Here is a 23,414-nt window from a genome sequence, read left to right on the forward strand (position 1 = left end):
GGCTTTTGCTATATCTGCACAGACTCAGAAATATCAAGCCTCTGGAAAATTCCTAACTGAATGCCAGGGGTGGGAAGCCACCTTGAATGTACATCCCTAGGCGAAACCATTTGTGGAATTCATGCCTATTGTTCGTGGGCTTACCCAAAACTTAAAAGGGGGGGATTTTCCACTTGTCTGATGGGCGCGCGCTTGGGCCTGGGAGCGGCTGCGCAATGGTCTACCGCCCATAATCAGGGCCTGACCGCAATTTCACGCTGGCTGGCCAATTAACGGCCAGCCTGCGTGAATCGGGCGCTGAAACGCTCAGTGTTGGATCAGTGAGGAGGAGGGCAAGTGTGTAAGCCAGCGCATGTGCATGGGCATGCTCACAGAAAGCTCCCTGAAGGGGAGCCCTAGGGAGCTGAAGGTTTTTAACTTTACAAATAAAGATGGTAAAATTAAGGAAAATATGTCCCCTCTTGTGACTCTGTCACATGAGCAGGGACATGTTAGAAATGAAATTTTAAACATTTTTATTTTATTTTTAATTAACATTGGAAACCTCATCCCGCTCATGGGTGAGGCTTTCTCAAAACTCCAAAGGCCGCTTGGCCTTTTCATCCACCCTTCAACCATAAGGGTGGATGGGCAGGGAAAAATTCAATTTAATTAATGAATTAATGGGCTTAACAGCCCTCTTAATTGTTGGCGGGCACGCTGCCGACTCCCGCGCACACACAACTGAAATATCGCATGAGAGTGCAATGATGTCGGGTGTATGCTGAGGTGAAAATTCAGACCAAAATCTATAGACTCCTAGACTCGCTGTCTCTGAGCTGGAAACTTAACAAAGAGAGCTGTAGAAAAAGCAACTCATCATAATTTATGATCCTGGAGCAGAGCCAAAATTTTGTTACGGTACCGGATGATACCCCCAAACTTGTTATGATCTGGTTAGGGTAGCTTTTCTTGTTAAAGTAAAAAAATGTGAAATTCCAGTTACTTCCTAAGAGAGCAAAACCACAAGATTCCATGTTTTTTAAACAAACAAAAGAATTTTTGCTATACAAAAGTCAGCAAAACAATAGTCAACACTGCCTATCTTATACTCTAACCTCCAAAATCATCATGACATAAACATGAATTAACAGAAAACTGGTTGAGCACACTACAAACTATATATTAATTGGACAATGGACAACCAAGACAGGTTCCCCAAATTTTCTCAGCAGCTCATCTAGACATCAATGAGATACAAATATTCTTTATCATTCTGTCTTCCACTTGAATGATTTTAGCTCCTCTCTTTTGAAAATCTAGTCGCTGATTTCCCTCAAAGGTCACTCCAACTCAGACAGTCTCAATGACAGCTTGCACCCAGTTGCTCAATCTCTTCTCCCAAGACTGCATCCCACTGGATTGATAAGACTGCACTCCAGCATCTAGTTATCAGCACGGTGCCAACTCTCTAGCTATTCTGAGCAGAACTCCACTGCTCACGGGCTTTCCTTCGCTCCAAGTACCAGCTTCACTGAGCCAAGGACTGCTATTCATTTCAGCTTCACTGGGTTAATAACTGCCCTGGGCTTCTCTTAACACCAACCTTCCCAGCAGCACAAAGCTAGAAACAGTCTGCTGCCTTTTCCAGCTCTGGATTCATCTGAACAAACGCTGCTCACAGTGGGCTGCTGTTCCCTCAGCAATACAGTGTTAACAGTAGAATTGGGGCTAACCCTCCTCTTTGTCTGCTCCCTAAGGACTTCCGTTCACTCTGCCCTTGAACTGATCTATGTGACCTGTTAACGTCTCCTAGCAAGGTTCTGCTCTGCTCTGAGACTGGATCTGATGTATCCAAACTGGGTGCATTTTGTACCTTTATAAATGTTACAATTTTCATTCAACCAAAAGTCACTACCCACAACTGCCCCTCCCCCGCAACACCCACCCCCTCCCCCAACCCTGGTGCTAACATAGAAAAACACGTAGAGGAAAATCCAGAAAGATACATTCCCTCAAAATAAGTAGGTGTGAATGGTTACCACCGCCACACCCCCCCCCCCCCACCACCACCCCGCCCCCCCACCACCACCCCCCCCCCCACCCACCCCCAATGTGTAGCAATGGCATCCAACTTCAAATTATTCTGGGTGGACAACAGAAGTATTCATCAGGTGGTCAGATAATTGAAACCACCTGCAGACCTTTTTTACCCCAAAAACCAGGGAGAAACCATTCCATCTGCAAACAACACAGCAAGAAACAGCAGCAGCAGCAAAGAAAGCTTAAAACTGTATCTTAAAACTGGAGACAGCAACATTGTAAGACCTCCAAGATCATTCTTTTTTCAAGTCCACCAGAACAGAAAATCGACCATCTAGTAATAAGGCTATAAAGAACTAACTTTGTGATCTGCTGAAAACCCACCTCTTTGAGGGAAACCTGCAATGACTTTGATGTATACCTTTGGTTATTGAATTCACCTAGCTACACTTCAAGGGCTAAATTTTGCTGTTGGCAAGCAGGGGGGGACATGTTAAGGATTTCTTTTTCTATTTTTAATGTTTTTAAAAGTGTCAGTGATGTCCCTGAGGCAGCACTAAGCCAAAGGGTAATGGGGGCTCTTTCGTGTGCATGTGCGAAAGAGCGCACTCTCACTTTTGGGGAACCCCCCCCCCCCGCTCGCACAGGAAGCGCATAGCGCTTCTTGCTGGATGTAAAATGGCGGTGGGGCCCACTTCTCCGGCGGGGATCATCTCCCCATCCGCCGGAGACTGGAAAATTCTGCCCCAAGAGTGGAAACGAACTTGCTCTTCACCAGGCCTGCACCAAGGATGAGCCAATCACATGGCTTACGAACTATTCCTTTGTTCACAACTTGTTAAAGTGCACTATCCTCTTTAACTGTATTTTTTCTCGAATGTGTGCATGTGAGTGGTGAGTGAGCGATATTACGTTAGATTTTCAGGGTGAATGCATAAACTAATAACTCCCTTCATTTAAACCCACAAAAAGCATACTGCTAGTTATTCAAATTGATCTTACACTCAGAAGCTAAGAAACACCCATGTCTTTCTTTTCAAACATGCACTGATCACGGATGGTATGGGAGAGGAACTGGGGTTTCAGTTCACTCTCATTCTGTCTGTACAATGTCTTCAGCTATTCAGTCCCTAAGTTCTGAAATTCTCTCCTTGGATTTCTTCATCTCACCATTTCTTTTTGCTCCTTTATAAACCTCCTTAAATACTATTTCTATGACCAAGGTTTTGGTCTCCTTCTTTGGCTCCATGTCAAATTTTTCTCCAACTAAGCTTCTGTGAAGTGACTTGGGATGATTTTCTACATTAAGGCAGTGTATAAGTGCAGTTCTTGTTATTGCTATTCAAATGCAGGACCCTTCCTCAAATAGATTTATACACAGCTCCCCATGGCAGCCTGCCAATAGAGCCTCCCAGAAATGAAATATTTAAAAATATAATGAGTGCGGGCAGCATCAATGTTTATCAATGACGGTGTCTGTTTGTCAAATTATCTAGGCCTTTAATAATGCAGTACCATTTGGGATTAAACATTTAGCTTGATAACATAAGACTGAACTACCTTGCAGAATGCTATGACTGGGAAGTGCAATGTTTGAGTTAGTGTCATTGCAGCTAATGGCAACATTTTATCATCACTCCAAATGCAACGAATATCAGAACGGTGTTAAAAGTCAGTTGTAGGCTTTTCCACGGCACATAGAATTTACAGCATAGAAACTGGCCAATTGGTTAAGCAGGTCTATGTCATGTTTATGCTCCAGACGAGCTTCATCCCACCTTACTTAATCTCACTGTACCTTCCATTCCTTTTTCCCTCATGTGCTTACCTAGCTTCCCCATAAACATACCTGTGCCATTCACTTCAACCACTCCATGCGGTAGCAAGTTCCACATTCTAACCGCTATCTGAGTAAAGGAGTTTCTCCTGAATTCTTCATTGGATTTATTTGTGACAATCTTATACTCATGGAGAGATATTGCTTTATTTAAAAACTGATTCACTTGAGCCTAGTTTATGAAGAGAACATGAGAAAGTAAGAGAAGCACAATATACTATAAATGGTCTCTGTGTACACCATCAGGCAGCCTTATTTCATGGGACCATGCAGAAATAAATGTGTAGCATTTTTTTCTGGCTTTTAACCATCAAGTGATTACTATCAGCTTCAGGAAAAAGTATATAAAGTTTTAAGTATATTATGGTAGAGGAGGCAGATTGATAGCCTTAGGTGGTCAATCATCCCAAACACCTATACTCCTGTTCTAAATCCCTCTCCTGCTGCAGTGCACAACACCAATGCCATCAGGAAAAACAATCTAGCAAAAACACCATCTTTTCATGAGGGGTGCAAACAATCAATCAACACCCAAATCCTGTCACCCATGGCTTAGTTGGAAACACACTTGCATACTAATCACAAGGGGCTGTGTTTTATGCTTCCTGCTGGCAGGTTTGAAGGCGTGGAGGATCCAGAAAATCCAGCACAAGGCCTTCCCGCCGACTACCCACTCGCCCCGACCTGCATGAAAGTTTACAGGGGCTGCCGGGGGCATTGGGCAGCCCACCTGTCCTTGGGCCTATTGAGGCCCTTAAGTGCCTCATCATAACCCCTGTCTCTATTATACCCAAGGCAAGGTGAGGCCAATGCCAAGCAGGCAGCTTTATCTGCATGGGTTGGTGTCAGACAAGGGACAGTTCCTCCTTTGCAGCTCCCCTGTGTCAATGGGAGGTGCCCCCCCCGGACCACCAAAATAACACTTCCCACTTTACCCTCCCCCTGCCTTGCAAACCCAGCCCCCAATTCGCTCACCCACCTCACCTAAGCCTGCCAGCCTGAATGGGCCTTAGTGTCTGGCTCCAGCGACGATTTCCTTTGGGGCTGCCTATAGCTCTGGCAATGGCGACCGCTCCTGCCTGGCGCTGATGGGACTACAGAGCTACCGCCATCCAATTGGCTGGCAGATCACTCAGGCAGACTTCTTGCCCCTGAGGGGCAGAAACCCTGCATAAAGCCTATTAATGGCCAACTGACCGTTTAATGGCAACAGGTCAGCCGTTTTCCGGGGCTCCCCACTGACCTTTTGGCTGGGGGATCGGGGATCATGGTGCCTCATAAAATCCACCCCAAGGTTGTAGGTTCAGGTCTCATTCCAGGAGTTGAGCACCAAAACCAGGCTGACACTCCAGTGCAGTACAGAGGGAGCATTGCACTGTTAGAGATGTTGTTAATTCAATGACATGTTAAACCACAACCCCCTCTGTCTGTTTGGGCAAGTGGATGTAAAAGGTCCCATGGCACCATTCTGAAAAATAGCAGGAGTGTAATCCTCAATGTCCTCGATAATATTTATCCCTCAATCTGGTCATCAGACATTGCTGTTTGTTGGAGTTTCCTGAGTGCAGATTTGTCAACAGTGACAACATTTCCAAAAGTGTTTAGTGGTAGTAAAGTGCTTTGAGATGTCCAGTGGCTGTGAAAAGTGCTATATAAATGCAAATGCAAGCATATAAAAAACAGAAAGAACCTTATAAAATTGAATAAGACTTTTCGAAGTAATTAATTACTGAGGTATAAAAAGAGTCCTAGGGTCTGACCTCAGCACCAAATATGGGGTCAAGGGCAAAACTTGTTTATGCAATGAGTGGTTAAGATTTGGAATGCACTGCCTGATAGGGTAGTGGATACTGATTCAATGGCTTTCAAAACAGAATTTGATAAATATTAGAATGAGAATAAAAATGCAGCAATAAGGGGAAACAACGGGAGGAGTTAGATTAACTGGATTGCTCTTTGAAAGAGCCAGCATAGGCTTGATGGGCCAAATGGCTCCCTTTAGTGCTGTACAAGTCCACGGCCAGAATTTTTCACTTGGCGTGCCCGACCCAAACAAGCATAAAAGGCACTAAAGTAATAATTAAGTTCAATTTTTCACTGCCCGTCCAACCTTATGGTTGGCAGGCAAGCGAAAAGGCCAAGCAGCCTTTGGATTTTTTCGAAAACCTCATCCACAGGTGGGATGATGTTTCCAACGGCAAATAAAAGTTAAATAAAAATGTTTAAATTTCATTCATTACATATCCCTGCTCATGTGACAGAATCACGTGAAGGGACATGTTTTTTTTCAACATTTGAAAATTATTTATTTTCAATTTTCTAAAATCTTCATCTCGCTGAGGCAGCTCTGTGCCTCAGGGAACTTTTCCTGCACACACCTGCACAAATTTCCCTGCTCGCTCTCCTCCCCGCACCACACACCTCCCCCGGACTCCCAACGCAGGCAGCCGTGGCCCGATCACAGGTGGTGGGTGGTTTCCCTGCTGCTCTCACTCACCCCCGCTGAGCCTACCCGACAAGGGCAAAATTCTGCCCTATGATTCACTGTGATTGTGGAAGTATGTGAAATTCATTTACACAAAAATATTCATCTCTCCATAAGTTAGCATTGGAAGATTGTATTCCATGACAGAGTAAATACACTGAAATGTATCAGTGCATTATTCAACATGATGTATATGTACAATGTATAAGAACCTGAACTGTCTTGCAACCATATCGTCTGATGCCACTTAGCTTACACACACATGTAAACTGCACTGACAGTCTCTTGCTAACAGAATATACCCAATTTGTCTTATGCTAGCTATTGAAGTTCAGATTACTGATACAGTAATTACCAGTTTGTAGTTTCGAACTACCCTTTTGCCACAGGGGATGGTTCCACTGACAGCATCACGATTGCTTAGATAAATTGGCCCTTTTAGAGAATTTTCTGTTTAGTCTTTTGAACACTAAAAACATCATGCCCTCAGGCCCTACTTCTTGCATCTTCTGGCCCAGTAGTTACTTGTTCAAGAGTAATTGGCAGTGTTTATTTTACATGGTCTGTTGCCTACTGACTGCAGCTCTTATATTCAGCACAACCCATGACCTGTGATGTCTTTCCATTCATTAGGGTGCAAAAGTCTTACTTTTCCTAATTCAGTCAATTGTTAGCGGAGGGTAATATCTTTGAAGAACTTATTAAATTGGAAGAGCTAATCCTGCCACATATGTTATTACTGAACTCAATAAAAATATGCATTCTGGCATAGAGTAATAGGGTTGGATTTTACGGCCCCACTGGGTGTGTTTTCAGCAGGGGGGTGGGGGTGTGCCGTGGTGGGGGTGGGGGTGGGGGTGAAGGGGCTTGTAAAATAGGTGAGGTGGCTAGCCCACTGCCTTCCCACTTCCACTACTGACCTGGTCCCCAGAAAATAAGAGGTGCGTATGGCATCCTTTGGTCCGCCCTTAGGCTTATCGAGGGCCTAACGTGGCCAATTATTGACCACTTAAGACCCTCAATCCGTCTCCACTGCCATAAGACACTGGGCAGTGGCAGGCCAGTCAGAGTGGCAAGGTCATTTTTCTTTCAATTCTGCTGAAAAGGCAGGAAGAAATGTTGGGTGGGGGGGGTGGGATGGACATATCATTTAGGGATGCTCTGAGTGTAACAGGGGCATCCTTCCCAAGACATTGCCCCACTTTGTTCCCCCCCATCCAGCCTCCAAAACTTGACCCCCCCCCCCCCCACTACTCACCCCCCCTCCCTAGGGTGCCAGAACCCTCAATGCCCTAAAAGCCTGGGTCTCACCTGGGTCTGGATGCCAACAATGACCTCTGTGGGCCTGCTTACAGCCCCAGCAGCGCCCACTACAGAGTTCTGGTACTGCTGGGACTGCTAGACTTCTGGGAGTGCCAATGAGATTGGCCAGCAACCCTTGAGGGTGGGAATTCCTGTACACTGAGGATTGGTTGTCCAACTCTCAGCTTTATGCTACCCCCAGCACGTTAACGCTGTGGAGCAGGCTATTTAAAAGTCAGTCAGTGCAGCATCGACTTTCCTTCTGGGAGGACAGGGAGCAAGGAGTTCACCGACCCCCTCTCCCCCTTCGAGTCAGAATCGTTATTGCACAGATGGAGGCCAGATAGCCCATTGAGTCTCCAGAGCAATTCAGCCAGTCCTTATCGTCCACGCTATCTCCATAGCCCTGCAAGTTTATTTACCTCGAGTGCCCATCCAATTTCCTTTTCAAAATCATTGAATGTGTCTGCTTCCACCACCCTCATAGAGTTGCAGGTTACTTCCACTCACTGTGTAAAAAAAAATCTTCACAACCCCACCCCTCTGCATTTTTTTGCCCAAAACCTTAAACCTGTGCCCACTAGTCTTTGTAGCATTAGTTAATAGCGACAGATTTTTTTTGTTTACCTTATCTAAATCTGTCATGATCTTGTACACCTCTATCAAACCATCCTTCAAGCTCCTTTGCTGTAAGGAGAACAGCCCAGACTTCTCCAACCTAACCTTGGATTCAAGGAGGATGCGAGTGTTTGTTTAACAATCCTCCCATTGAATCCAGAGGATGCGGCAGAGGCATTGCTGATGGAATTTCTCTTGCGGTCTTATGTGTTGCTGATACAGAGTCCAGGACTCAATGCAGTGCGGGAGTGCAGCAATGAGAAGTGCTCTGTACATTAGGACTTCAGTTGACTTGCAGAGGTCCTTTGTTGTCAAACTCTCACTAGAGTTTGTAGAAGCTGAATTGGCCGACATGACCCAATGTCAGATCTCCTCATCAGTTGAGAGAAGTGACTGCAAAAGTATGGGAAGTGTTCAACTTAATCCAGAGAATCTCCTTCAACATATATGGATTATTTGGCTGACCAGGTGTAGGTTAATATGAGTTTTGTTTTGGCAACATTCACAGGCTGAGTTTCTTGCATGTAGAATTGAAGAGATTGAGAGTGGCTAGCAAACCCAGCGTAAGGTGGGGAATGACACTGCAGTCACCTGCACACTGTACATCATGTATATCCATGGAGGTCAGGTTAGATTTGGCTTGACCGAGATTAAAGAATTTTCTATCAAGGCAGTATTTAATTCTGCTACCAGAAGACAGTTAAATAACCACTGTCAGGTAGATTGTGAATAGTAATGGGTTTATCATGCAGATTTGCTTGACCCCCAGTCTGGATTTTGAAGGCATCTGTTTCAAACCTCCCACTCAAAGCAGTTGCAGGGATGTGACAATTGCAGCTATCTTCCAGAATCATACTGTGGAAACTGTCGAGGTACTTCCTTCTTGCCCAAAGCAGAGGAAATCCTGACATGCATTCTCCTGAAACTCCTATTTCCTGTGCCTGAAGAAATCCTCCCAGGGACACAATGTGATTTAAGGCCTTCCAGAGGAATCTTCGATCGTGGTCATCATTGTCAGACAATTCCAAGAAAAATGCTGAGAAGGACACCAGGACCTTCTCACTACATTAATCGACATGACTGATGGGATTTGACTTAGCACATCATGAGGCTCTGTGGATTGTACTCCTGTGATGAACTCCGATACTCATCTTAAACGGCAGTGGGAGATTGGGAGTTCGGAGGCAGGAGCTACAGTTCCCAGCGGGCCTTGGGCCTCCTAGGCATGTGGTGGCTGGAAAAGGGCTGCACATGTGCAGTTCATTGGTTTCACCGTCTTTAGGCTGGGAAGTGGTCCTGCACTCATGCGCAGTAGAAAAAGAAGGGAAAAAAAAGTAAAACGGTGTGAAAAGCAGGTCAGGTGACCTGGAACTGGAGCGCCATTAGAGAGAAGGTATCTCAAAGAGAAGGACACGAAGAGGGGGACTGGGAAAGGTCCCAAACCAAGAAGTAGGTCCCAAAACAATGGGGTGGGACATAAAGAGGTCCCAGAAGACAGTCCCAGGTAAGGGACAAGGACAGAGATCAGGAAAAGATCCTGTTTAGTAAAGTTGAGAGAAAGGAGCAGAGCAATAGGCTCTAAATTAAAGAGAGAGAGCTATGGGGAGCAGACTTGAAGCAAAGTGGGCTCGAGAGAAGCCCTGAAGGTCCGAGAGGGCAGCCGAGGGTTGGTGACTCCGTGCTGTAGCCCGTAAGGGCAAAGGTACCCATAGGAGCAGTGGTGTTCTGCTGGGCACGGCCAAAGATCTGAAACTGTGCTTGGAAGGTGAAGCTTGAGTGTACGTGGAGATCCAGGGGAGGGGAAATTCAGAAGGCGAGATTGAAACCCTGGACAACTAGCTGGTTGAAGCATTCCAACTGGGATCAGCGTTTGAAGAGAATTCTAAGGAAAGTTCTTCAAATTGTGAGAAAGACAGAGGGGGGAATCATCTCCGATTTGCTCGAGGTGCAGTAGTGGTTGAGAAAAAGAACGTTTTAACCGCCGGCCGCTGTGGCGGCTTTTCACGCCATATCATTCCAATCCCGCCTCATTAATCATGCATTCCCAGAAAACACGCCGTTTCGGTGGTGTGCGGGCTCTCATTTACCCGCCACGCCTTCACCTCGCCGCTTCCTCATGCCGGCCACCATATTTAAAGTACAGCTGCGCGCACACCTCTCAGAGCTTCCAGCCAGGATTGCTGCACAGAAGACATGGCCCTGAAAGGCAAGAAGACTGCAGCCCCCCAATTCAGTGGTGTGTCCCTGGAATGCCTTTTGGATGCTGTGGAGGCCCGCTGTGATGTCCTCTACCTCCCACCCCCCCTCGCCCCCTCTCTGGCCGCAGAAGGCCTAGCAATCTCACCAGTCTGGCTTGGTAGGCAATAGCAGCAGTGATCAGTGACAATGCTGCACAGAAGAGGTTGGCCATCCAATGCAGAAAGAGGATGAATGATCTCATCCATGCCACCAGGGTAAGGCAACCAACTCATCACTCTAAACTCACACACTCAAGCCCATCACATGCTCACTGGCATCGCACTCACTGCCAGCTCAAGGGACATCACCCCTCACTCTCTCACACATACCCTCACATCTCCATCTGGCCTCATCTGCTCTGGAGACTGCCTCCTCAGCCCTCACCATCATAAGGCCATTTGCACAGATCAAATTGTGCCCCCGCACACACCCTGGGATACCCCACTTCCCCAGTACAGCCCTAACCCTACAGCTGTTGAAAAGCCACCCCCACCTTATGGCTGGTCTTGTAGGAAGAGACCTGCCCATGAATTCCTTTAAAAGTGATGTGGTGCTATATGTGAAGCCTGGCGCTGGTGACTGCGAGTGCTGCCCAAAGCAAGATGGGCAAAGAAACCTTGAAGTCCCACGTGAAGTACAGGTGCACCTCACTTATGTACAGTTGAGAAAACATATCGCAATTATGCCGACGTGCTCGGACGATCCAGTGTGGGGATTTCTTTTCAGCAAGCTAGACTTATAATGATATGCAGATATCGTACAATGAAATTCCTCATGTCCGACTGGGGGAAACATGTCCCACCATTGACAGACAGAGCGGACGATTGCAAACTGGTTACGTGATGTTGTGAAACCAATTTTTGGCCTTCTTGCTGTATTGTCCACTCACGCCGCCAAACACGGCCACTGCCAATGAGCACGGAAAATTCCACCCAGAGTTTCAGCGAGACTAGTTGGCTCACATTGTAACAAGCATCTGAGTGGGTTGTTGAGAAATTCATAGAATCTGCTTTGGTCACATCTGTCATTTGCTTTGGAGTGTGGTATGTCTGTTCATAGTTTGCCAGTTGGTTCATGTGTACTGCATATTTACCCTGAATATTAGAGTATTAGATAGATCTGGTAAATGGTTTCATCTTTCTGAATTTGTATGTGTATGTAAAGAGATAGCTGGAGTGAAGGAATCGTGAATATTTGAATCACTTTTTTGCATTTGTATAGAGATCTTTCCAACCTTTTTGTCTGGTGTGATATAGTTTTTTTCTGTTGAATAAATGTTTCATTCTTTCTGTTACAAGTCCATCATCAGACTCCTGTGAATTTGCTCAGTAATGTATCTTCAAGGTTTCTTTAAAAAAATTAAACTTAGGACCTATCAAACCAGTTTCACTCTGGGACCTGACTTGTCCAGTATTAACATCAACTGGGATCGTGACACTCCAAAGATTTGGATGTCCAGAAAACTTCATCACAATCTTACAATGTCTTCATAATGATGTGGCCGACATGAAAATCATACCGTTATGTGGTCTGATTTCATCAGTTATTTCTTGGTTAACACATTCATGGAGCCAAACCATTTTGTTTGTGTTTCTGAATAATTTCTTTTCAGCTTCCAGCTCATTCTAAAAGTTCACTTAAAAGTCCTGTTGATTCCTGGGAAACAAAGCTTGGCCAGTTTTGACGATTGTCAATTTACAAACTGCCTTTACTGTGCAGTTGACCTTTAAATAACGGCTCACTTTAAGTTAACTGTGTCCTTACTGAAGGACTGACTACAGATAAATTTTCTTTCAGTTGTAAGCATTTGGAACACTTCCAGTGCTGATTTTAGAGGGGATTCTATGATTGTATCAAGCTATCAGAGGAGTTGCTTGGAGGATTCAGGATAAACATCTTGCAGACAGTGGTTAGAATGTGGAATTTGCCATCACATTGGAGTAGTGGAGATGAATAGCTTAGATAAATTTAAGGGGAACCTAAATAAGTACATGAAGGGAAACAAATAAGAGGTTAGGCTGATGAGTTAGATAAAGTAGGTTGGGAGGGGGTTCATGTGGAGTATGAACACTGGCATAGGCCAGTTCAACCGAAAGACCCGCTTCTATGCTGTTAAATCTCTAGACATTTATGTAAATGTACAATACTGTAGTCCGATTCTGCAACCAACACATCCTGCTGGGAGCATCTGATCATAGAATCATTCCTGTTGAGTCTGTGTGTTTTGAAGATTTTTAAAAACCTTTTTGCTCTTTTATTCATTTTCCTCATCATATCCCTCTGCACTCACAAAATACAGATCAGAGATGGGATTAATTGTATAGCTGCACATGGCATCATTTCAGTGATGGTGTAGTGTTATGAAAACTAAAAGACAGCTACCAATTACATTAAAAGCCTTTTTGCTTTCTAAAGTTCAGGGGCCATTTCTGTTGTAGTCTTCTTATCTCGGCAGCCTGGAATTTTAAAATGATCAACTTAGAAATAGTTGCAATAGCATTTACACCTCGTGTCATTGTTGCTGCTCTTGTGAGTGTTAGCTTTCTATTGTGATCCTGTTGCTTACTGCTGTAATTCAGCTTGCAGTAAAATGGTAGAGTGCTGGGTGATTGGGGGGGCCGGGGTTGGGGTTGGGGGGGGGGGGGAGTCGAGGCGGTGGGGGGAAGGCACAGGGTGGAGAGTCCGGTGCCTTCCCAACACCCCCCGGAGTAAGCCAATTAATTGCCATTTCAGGGCTTCATCCCACCCTGATGGTATTCTACCAGCGATGGGAGTGCTCACCCCAGGTGAGTAGGCCACCTGGTTCAGGCAGCATGTGCCCAGTGGAGGGTCCCACTGGCAGCAAGGGCTTTCTCTGTGGGAAGACCACCCACCCTGCCCTCCGTACTGACTGGCCCACCTACCTCTCCTCTGGGGCCTCAATGGCTACTCCACATCCTGGGCTCCCCCAGATGTGGCCACAACTCCCAGAGGCAGAATCTTCATCATGAAGGCTTGGAGATCGCAACTGGCAGAGAGTTAAGTGTCTGATTGGGATATAATCCCATCAGGACTTCAGGAAGGGGCCTCAGTGGGCCACAGTGGCCATCGTCTCCCTAACCAGTGGACAGGGCTACCGCCATGGCTATTAAGCTCAGTTCATAAACTCTCTCTTTCCCCAAAGGTGATGCCTGATCTGCTGAATGTTTCCAGCATTTCCTGATTTATTTCCAATTTCCAGCCTCTTCAGTATTTTGCTTTTGTTTTAAGTCACATCTATTGATTTATTAAAAATGTCTAGTTCGGATGAATACCTTATTTCAGAGGCTTTCCAGGTGTAGCTAGAACCCTTTAGGCTAATTATAATATGCTGTGGCCTGGCCTCTAATGATCTCAGAAATACAGTGAAACCCTTTTCCCCAAAGATAATGAGTTTTATATTTTATTAACTGTTAATGAAAGTGGCTATCAGGGAAAAAATCTAATCCTTTTTTGTTTTCCTGAAGGCACTGACCATTGCTGGGTTGCAGTCCTATGAGTGTTACCAGCCTTCTGATAGCTACCACACATGGCCACACCCCATATATGAGCTTAACAATGATGTTGTTGCTGACTTCCCCACTTATTACACAAATAGAATGCTGCAGTGCTGTCGTTCTCGTTTCGGTAGAGAGAAATTAGTTTGTGTGCAGGCGACTCGAGTTGCCTAGAATTTTACAGCACAGGAAGAGTTCATTCAGTACAACAGGTTTATAGTGGTATTTATGAGCCTCCTCATATCTTACTTCATTTCACCCTATTAAACATTTCCTTCTATTCCTTTCTCCTTCACCTGGCTTCCCCCTTAAAAACATCCATAACTCAGAGAAATGATGACATTCTCAGCCTCAGACAGAGCTATGTCAGCAAAGTTCTCCAAGTAGCCTACTACTATTTTGACAGTTTTCACTAATTGCGTCCATGGAAAGTTTCAACCATGATAATTATTTCCTTGATGCTTTCAGCACATTAGTCATGCTGGAATGGCACAATACCATTTCTTTAGCAAAGAAATTCAGGTGGAAATCATTTCCAATACTGTGTGCCTTTACAAAAAGAATGTAATTGACTCTGAAGTGCTTTGGGACCTCCTGAGGTCATGAAAGGTGTAATATAAATGCAAGCTTTTTTAAAAATTCATTCATGGGATGAGGGCAGCGCTTGCTGGGCCAGCATTTATTGCCCATCCCTAGTTGCCCTTGAAAAGGTGGTGGTGAGCTGCCTTCTTGAACCGCTGCAGTCCATGTGGTGGATGTATACCCACAGTGCTTTAAAAAGGAAGCTCCAGGATTTTGTCCTAGCGACAGTGAAGGAACAGTGATATATTTCCAAGTCAGAATGGTGAGTAGCTTGGAGAGGAACTTCCAGGTGGTGGTGTTCCCATGTGTCTGTTGCCCTTGTCCTTCTAGATGGTAGCGGTCATGGGTTTGGAAGGTGCTGTCTAAGAAGCCTTCCTGCAGTGCATCTTATAGATGGTACACATTTGCTGCTACTGTGCATTGGTCATGGAGGGAGTAAGTGCTTGTGGAGGTGGTGTCAATAAAGCGGGATGATTTGTCCTGGATGGTGTCAAGCTTCTCAAGTGTTGTTGAAGCTGCACTAATCTAGGCAAACAGAAAGTATTCAATCACACCCCTGACCTGTGCCTTGTAGATAGTGGACAGGCTTTGAGTAGTCAGGAGGTGAGCTACTCACCACAGGATTCCTAGCCTGCTCTTGTAACCACAGTATTTATATGGCTAGTCCAGTTCAGTTTCTGGTCAATGGTAACCCCCAGGATGTCAATAGTGAGGGATCCAGTAATGGTAATGCCATTGAAAGTCAAAAGGCAATGGTTTGATTCTCTCTTGTTGGAGATGGTCATTGCCTTGCAATTGTGTGGCAGGAATGATACTTGCTACTTGTCAGCCCAAGACTGGATATTGCCCAGGTCTTGCTGCATTTGGACATGGACCATTTCAGTATCTGAGGGGTCACGAATGTTGCTGAACATTGTGCAAACATCAGCAAACATCCTCACTTCTGACCTTATGATGGAAGGAAGGGCATTGATGAAGCAGCTGAAGATGGTTGGGCCAAGGACACTACCCTGAGGAACTCCTGCAGTGATGTCCTGGAACTGAGATGATTGACCTTCAACAAGTACAACCACCTTCCATTGCACTATTTATGACTCCAACCAATGGAGTTTTCCCCATGATTCCCATTGATCCCAGTTTTGCTAGGGCTTCTTGATGCCACACTTGGTCAAATGTTGCCTTGATGTCAAGGGCTGTCACTTTCACCTCACCTCTGGAGTTTAGCTCGTTTGTCCATATTTGAACCAAGGCTATAATAAGGTCAGCAACTGAGTGACCCTGGTGGAACCGAAACTGAGCGTCGTGAGCAGGTTAATGCTAAACAAGTGCCACTTGATAGCAATGTTGATGACCCCTTCCATCACTTTACTGATGATCAAGAGTAGACTGATGGGGCGGTAATTGGCTGGGTTAAATTTGTCCTGCTTTTTGTGTACAGAACATAGCTGGGCAATTTTTCACATTGCTGGATAGATGCCAGCATTGTAGCTATACTGGAACAGCTTGGCTAGGGGTGCAGCACAAGTTCTGGAGCACAAGTCTTCAGTCCTATTGTCAGAATATTGACAGGGCCCATAGCCTTTGCAGTATCCAGTGCCTTCAATCGTTTCTTGATATCATGTGGAGTGAATGGAATTGGCTGAAGACTGGCACCTGTGATGCTGGGGACCTCCAGTGGAAGCCAAGATGGATCATCCACTCAGCACTTCTGGCTGAAGATTGTTGCAAATGCTTTATCTGTTCTTTCATAAAATACTTCTTCACGTTTCCTTGTGTTTTTTCAGCTTTTCTGTGATCTATTCATTGAGTCCCTGTTGGTGCCTGTTGCATGGCCACCCCTCATGCAGAGGTGCTGTAGATGCAAGTTTCTTGTTTTTATGCTTCCCATTGAACTCAAGGGTAATTTACTAGGGAGATATATACAACTGTCTCTATCACCTTATCAAGGCACAAGTGAGGCACTTGTCATCTTTGAAGGGTTTGGAAAGTTTAATTATTTCAGTAGTGAGTAAAGACAAGAGGAGTGTGGTGGGTAAGAGGGGGGGCTGTGGAGGCTGGAGGCCTGGCATCAGTCCTGAAAGACAGCAATGTCAGGCAAATGGTCTCCAGGCATGACCATTCCACTGGACCCTAGGTGGGTGGCTCCACTAATCAGTGGAATGCCTGGTCTAATTGCAGTTGCCACATCTTTATGGACCTGAGGCACTGCAGCATAGAATCTCCACCTTGCAGCTGTATAGAACGCTCAGTTACTCATCTGGTGCTGAAAAACTTCTACTAACCTTCAGAGGGGCACGGGACTTGAAGATGGGAATCCTCCCTGCAGTGTGTGCCTTAAGTAGGAATTGTGGGTGTAATAATGTGGAGGAAGGGGTTTGGTTTTGTGTCAGGCAGTTCTTGGTTGTCAGTGCAACTTATAGACATAGTGGAGGATAAGGAGGCCGAGCCCTCCTTTAACATTGTTTAGTATGAGTGTTATTTGTGTAATTACAGTGTTGTTTTAAGGAGGTAAAGAGTGTGTTGTGCACCAGGTTTACAAGTAAGGAAAGGTGAGTTAACATTTCAATTCCAATGTGACTCTTTTGGACTCAAAATGTTAACTTTGTTTCTCTCACCACAGATGCTGCCAAACCTGCTGAATTTTTCCAGCACTTTCTGTTTTTATTTCAGATATCCAGCATCTGCAGTATTTTGCTTTTAAGAAAAGGTGAGTGTGTTTGTGTGCTACCTTTCTACCTTTCAGGCCTTATGGCGCTGTTCTGCAGATCTGGGGGCAAGGGAGTTGGCACCCAGTACCACTACGATGTCCTTTCATGCAGTACATTTGACAATCTGGGCAGGCTTGGTAGAAGTCACACCCAGGATTCTGTGCCGCTTGTCTTCAATCTCAGGTACAACCTGGACGGTCTTCATCACTGATTTCTGTCTTTTTCTGCTAGAAGGTGGCCTGTTCAGCTGTCCTCTGGGCACAGATAGTACTTGGGTCGTCATTCATTTTCTGTATAATCAAAATACTGTTGAAATGTCCATGAATTAATTTGAGAAAGAAAGGAAAGAGTGCAGCGCTCTCTCTGTCTTATATACTTGTCTCCAGCAGTAGCCTGTTGAAGATCTTGTAATGTATCAATGACTGGAAGCACAAAATATCCTTAAGATAGATTTTATTTATTCTAGTGGAAAAACAAAGGGTAGGGAAAATTTGTAATGTGATGGCAATTTTGAATTTTAAGGAGGTCACATTAGATTTCAAACTCAATAACAGGGTGCCCTTATTTTTTTCTTTATTCTTTCATGGGATGCAGGTATCACTGGGAAGGCCAGCATTTGTGGCCCATTTCTAATTGCCCTTGAACTGAGTGGCTTACAAGGCCATTTCAGAGGGCAGCTAAGAGTCTCCCCAAGTCTGGGGTCACACATAGGCCAGCAGATTTCATTGAAGAGACAATTGGTGATAGCTTCACAGCTACAATTACTGAGATAAGTCTATATTCCAGATTGATTCATTGCATTGAAATTCTGCCAGCTACTATGATGGGATTTGAGCCCATGCCCCTAGAATATTAGCCTGGACTACTGGATTATTAGCCCAGTGACATTACCACTATGCCACCATCTCCCATAGCTTCCTGGTAACTGGGTTTGCATATGAGCATATCCAGGAAGTTTGTATGTTGCTCCTTCTGCAGCTCTACTAGATGCAACAATTTCCTAAAAAGATTCAAAAACACTATCAATCGCATTGAGGACATTTTCAGGCCCCTGTTACACCCTAGATCTTGGTATCACATTGCAGTCTTACAGATCCTCTTCCTGTCTTCGAACATCTTCTACTTGTGTGCTTCCATCTCCAATTCATCCAGTGCACCTGAAGTGATCATGGCTGCCACATCAAGGGCAAAAGCCATTCTTTTTGTCTTTTTGCAATATGTAGCAATATGTTTGCCTTGTGTACAACAAGTTGCAAGTTGAATTTATGTGCAAAATTTCTGTCAGCACTTTGATCAGGAATGGCAAAATAGCCTGTTTCAATGTGATAAGCTCTATTTAATAAGCTTAACTGGTGTTTATCCAGCAGAATTACAAATCTGCTCCAACAGCTGAATCTTGTGTCAGACTGTAAATCTTCATTCATAACAGCTGAATGAATCTATGCACATAGGCTTACTCTTTCCAGATGTTCCAGAGAGAAAGGTCAGAAGGTCCACTGAGAAGGCTACAACAGAAACTTCAGAAAGATATCAAAAGGCAGAGGCACAGAGAAAAACCTGAAATTAAGCACAGCAGCAGATGTAAATCATAGAAGCAAGACATTCTTGCAATACTGTAACAGTAAGAGGGTTGCCAGAAAAGGAGTGAGACCTTAATGGATGTTAATGAGCATAAAATGAAGGATGAACAGAGAATACTTAGTGTAATTAACAATTCTTGAAGTCTTCACAATGGTACCATGCCCTCAATTAGCAGAGATAATCCAAGCAAAATAATGGATTTTAGCTTCACAAGAGGACACTCTTGAAATATATTAATGATTGGAAGCAAAAAATATCCTCGAGATGGATTTTATTTATTCTAGTGTAAAAACAAAGGGTAGGGAAGAGATTTGTTATGTGATGGCAATTTTTAGCAGGTTACATTGGATTTCAAACTCGATAACACAGTCCCCTTATTCAAAAACAGAATGAATGTAACCCATCAGTCTACAACATGGGAACAATTATCAGAAGGAAAATTAAAGAAGAGCTGGATGTTAATGAGCTGAAAAGTGATATCAAATTACATGAAGTTTACAGTACAGAAACAAATCACTCCTCCTGACTGGTCTATGTCAGGCATTTATACTCCACACAAGCAACCTCCCACTCCTCTTCATCTAGCCCGATTAGCATGCCCTTCTATTCCTTTAGCCCACATGTGCTCATTTAGATTCCTATTGAATGCTTCTCTGCTATTCACCTCAACTACTCCATGCGGTAGCAAGTTCTACATTCTTACTACTCTTTAGATAAAGAAATTACTCTGGAAGTCCCTATTGGATTAGGAGCAGTTATTTTATATTTTTGACTCCCAGTTTTGGTCTCCCCCATGAAAGGAAATGTCAGGAGTTCTTGTGACCAAAACTGAACGCTGGCACCAAATGAGTACAGTGCTAATAAGACTTGAGTGTTTGAAAGTCTGAATTTAAGCACATGATTGTGGTCCTAATTGTTGATTACCATAATTTGAACTTGCCTGGAGGTGCTAAACCAGAAATCTGCAGGTTAGCACTCAAGTGATGGAGAGATGCAATTCTTGTGTAGCAGTATAACTAGGGTCCTTGCAACCAATTCCACTGAAATTGTGGAGTCTGCTGGCTGGCACTCAGCAGCACGTTGCAGGATGGCTCAGGAACTGAAGGAGAGGAAGCACAGGCTCTCAGAGGTCCTGGTGGAGGAGGCCCAAAGGAGGAGGGATGTCCTGTAACCAGTGAGAGGGGTGGAGGGGAAGGATGCCACCTTGACCTCCAATACCTCTCACCTACAGCAGCTGGCCTTCCTGGGCTCACACACTCACCCATCCCTCATCCAGACAAATGGAGCCTTAGCAATATGCCAAAAGCCAAGGAATTCCTTTCTGTTGGTGTCTCCAGTAGGGCGTCCAATAAGGTAGAGTAGCACAACATTTACACTTTTTATATGAACTCCTCAGGGAATTTTCAGAATAATTTTGGTCGCATGTTGGTGAAATCTTGACAGTGTCCCAGAAAGTCTCCCAATTATGTCCTCTTCACAGCTCCAGCAGCAATGAACATAAAATGGTAAGCATCCCTTTAAGTAGCACTGGAAATCAACGTCAATGTCCATTTTACTCTCAAACAGTTGGTCACTGTTAGGAGATGGCATTAGGACAAGCACTAGCCACCAAAATGCTCTGAAGCCTCTTTAGTGAACACTGGGGGGCATTTTACGCATCAATCAGCTGTTTAACATCATTCCATGTGGTCATTCCTGGAACAGGTTTCAGCCCTTTTACAAAGATGATGCCTTGTGCTAAATGAGGGCTAAATCTACATGTTAGAAGACACTTTGGCCATCTCAGAGGCTCCTATGGGTGTAAAGTATTCAGCAAAAATTACCCCATTTTCTTTATGCCTACCCAATCAATAGAAACATAGGAGCAAGAAGAAGCCATTTGGACCCTTAAGCTTGAACTGCCAACGTGATCATGGGTGATTTGTGACCTGGCACCATATACATGCCTTTGCCTTAATACATTCTGTTAATTCTAAATCCAACAGTCACTGACGTAAAATGAACAATTGACCCAAAGTCAAATGCTGTTTGCAGAAGAGTATTCCAATCTCTGCATGTAGAAATGTTTCCTAACTTCATTCCTTGAAGATCCGCCTGTAATTTTTACGTTACCTTCCCTCATCTTAAATTCACCAAATAAAGGAAATAGTTTCTCTCTATCGACTCTATCACTTTCCTTTAAGAATTGGCTGAATTTCCCAACTTTGATTTTTTTTTTCCAGTCATTGGGATGAGTTCTGGGCTGCAAAACTATTCATTGGAGTAGTGGACCTCCCAATTAACCAGCACCAATCAGTTAAGTTCCTGCCTCGGGACTCCCCAACCAATTTATGCAAGAAATAGGAGCAGGAGTAGACCATACCGCTCATTGAGCCTGCTCCACCATTCAATCAATCAATATGATCCTGGCTGATCTTGGGTTTCAACTCCATTTTCCTGCCCACTTTCCTTGATTCCCTGAGAGGCAAAAATCTGTCTATTTCATCCTTAACTATAGTCAATGATAGAGTATCCATAACCCTCTGGGGTAAAGAATTCCTAAGATTCACAACCTTTTGAGTGAAGTAATTTCTCCACATCTCAGTCCTAAATGATCAGTTAGGGAGGGCCGGTGAGATGCAGTCATTTTGTCAGAGGCATTTAGTGCTGCTGTCAGTGCTTCTGCAGCTGAAGCTGGAGTATGTCGCAATGGAAAGCCCATTATACTATACCCTCAGCAGAGGGAGACTTCTGTAGCTGTGTAAGCTGCTCCTTTGTCCCTCTGTAGAGTGTCACAGCAGGGAAGTGCAGCTGAGGGCGAGTAAAGTGCTGGTCAGATGAAACACCTTCAGGCAGTTGGCACTCACCTGCTAAGCAGTGATAACACTCCCTGGCACAATCCACATTCTCTGCAAGGCAGACACACAGCCTGTTCATTTCTTCAGCTTGTCAGTGCAACTGATATAAGCTTTCACGGCTTGTCAATTTCACTGAGTCAGTTGCTCCCTGTTGCTCTTACCTTTTCCTCACTTGCAGATTGAAGACACAGTGTGAAACTGTGTTGGAAAAGAAGGATTTCACTTGGAAAATCCTTCTCATTTGGCTCTTTCACAGGCCCACTTGTTCAGTCAGGACCCTGGATTTGCATTTGTGAGGGGTCCAAAGGTTATAATGCCCTGGTTAACTTTGTCAAAAACATTATTGCTGATCACTGGCAAACCAGAGTGGATACTGGCAGCTGTGAATTGGAAGCCAGTAATAAATCCCCTGTCATCACTTCTTACCCTTCAGATTCAGCAATTACCTTTGTTCTTCCTTAATATCAGACACTAAATTGTCATTAGGATTTTCACTTTTTAAAAACAGACTCTGAACCACTCCGTTCAGATTTTAACTCCTGATCCCCATTTTATTCCATGTCTGCATTTTCTTAATATAATGTCCTAGTCTTTGAAAAACATTTCAACCAGCTAAAGATCCGAATCGTCCTTCATAACAATTGAATTGACCTCATCATGTTTAAATTCAGGATCATTTTTACTTTAAGTTTCTTGCCATGATTTAAACCTTCAGTTTTATTTTCCAGGAGACACAGGTTCAAGACTGTTTCCTTTGGTGCAAGCAGTTCATTTTTCTGTCAAGTAAACTACTCTTTAGCTTCTTAAGAACATTGTTCAGGTTGTTGCTGTTCAGCTAAGAAAGCTTAATACTCCGTCTTATTTTGTTCACAAATTTTCTTAATTTCTTTTTGCTTTTTGGCCTCCCATTTGGGGTTTGTCTAATTCCTTTCTAGAAATATCATTTTGATGTTTAAATTTACATTCAAGGACACACATCCTTCATTGTAGCTCTATAATGTCAGTACTGGAATCAACTTTTCCACTCTCCTTCAAAGCATGTTTTCCCTTTCTTTCATAATTATCTTTGAATGCAGTTGCTCGCTGCTTTGCTTCATCTTGCTTATAAGCTTTCTGCATTTTTAATTCAGATGGCTTTACATTGTTTCCAATTGTCATTAACTTTTCCTTTTCAGCTGAAAGCACCAATGTCCTTTTAAAATTAGTAAGCTGAGTATCTGACTCTTTGGGCACATCTTTAGTCAAAACATTGGGCCTGACCTTCCTTGGGGTGGCATTTAGGGTCGGATTGCCACTCCGCTTCAACTATTTTACTTTGGAAGTTTTCTGATCTTTTGTCACCGGACCTTCCTACACAGTCCGACTGAGAACTGTGCCGGGCAGTGTGCTCTCAGGGCCTTCTGTTGAGGGCTTCAGAGTCAGGTGCAAGGAGACCACACCCATTTGTTTAAGGACTCAGCTACTGTAAATCAGGTAAACAAAAAGTCCAGCCACTTTCAAGCCAGGGAGAAGAGAGGTTTGTCGGGTAAGCGGTTAGATTTTGGGGGCGGTAGTCAGGAAGTTGGGAGTGGGGTGGTGGTTGGGCACTCAGGAGGGGTGGTGAGTCAAGCACTTGAAGGGGGTCTGGGCACTCAGGCACTCTGGGGTTTCAGGCGGTCGTGGGGAGAGTGGGGGGAAGAGTTGGGGAAT

Source organism: Carcharodon carcharias, chromosome 11 (genome assembly GCF_017639515.1).
Source record: "Carcharodon carcharias isolate sCarCar2 chromosome 11, sCarCar2.pri, whole genome shotgun sequence".
Lineage (NCBI taxonomy): Eukaryota > Metazoa > Chordata > Chondrichthyes > Lamniformes > Lamnidae > Carcharodon > Carcharodon carcharias.